Source organism: Charadrius vociferus, unplaced genomic scaffold (assembly GCF_000708025.1).
Source record: "Charadrius vociferus isolate BGI_N301 unplaced genomic scaffold, ASM70802v2 scaffold553, whole genome shotgun sequence".
Classification (NCBI taxonomy): domain Eukaryota; kingdom Metazoa; phylum Chordata; class Aves; order Charadriiformes; family Charadriidae; genus Charadrius; species Charadrius vociferus.
The window spans coordinates 1,466,179-1,466,659 of record NW_009647688.1 but is presented as its reverse complement, the minus strand read 5'-3'; positions in this window follow the sequence as shown (position 1 = coordinate 1,466,659).

Genomic DNA, 481 nt, shown 5'->3' with positions numbered 1-481 from the left:
TAATAATAAGAATAGCAAATTTCTACCTGCAACTGGGTTTATAATCTCACATAAAGCAAACAAGCTAGATCTTTTGACTTCTTTCAAATTTCTAAGCCAACGTCCACCTGACAAATATATATATACCTGTACCATTTCCTCTCCGTTCAAGCGGTAAAACCCCTCAAAGCAGGTAGAAGAGAAGGCGTATTTGAGAAGTTTTAAGCTACAGCCCCAAATGAGAGTTACCCTCTTCTCCTCGCCCTTTACCGCACGCAGGCAACACACGGCTAGACAACAACAAAAACAGCACTTTCAGCCAGCATCAGGTAAAACAGACAAAAAAAAAAACCACGTACCCAGCACGGCCCACTGCATCGGCCGCCAAGACGGAGAACACCCCCTGCCCGCAGGCCTTCGGGCCCGGAGAGGCGGGGGAGCAGCTAAGAAAACCCACCGCCGTCACCGTGAGGCGATGTGCTTTGGGGACCCCCCCCGCTAT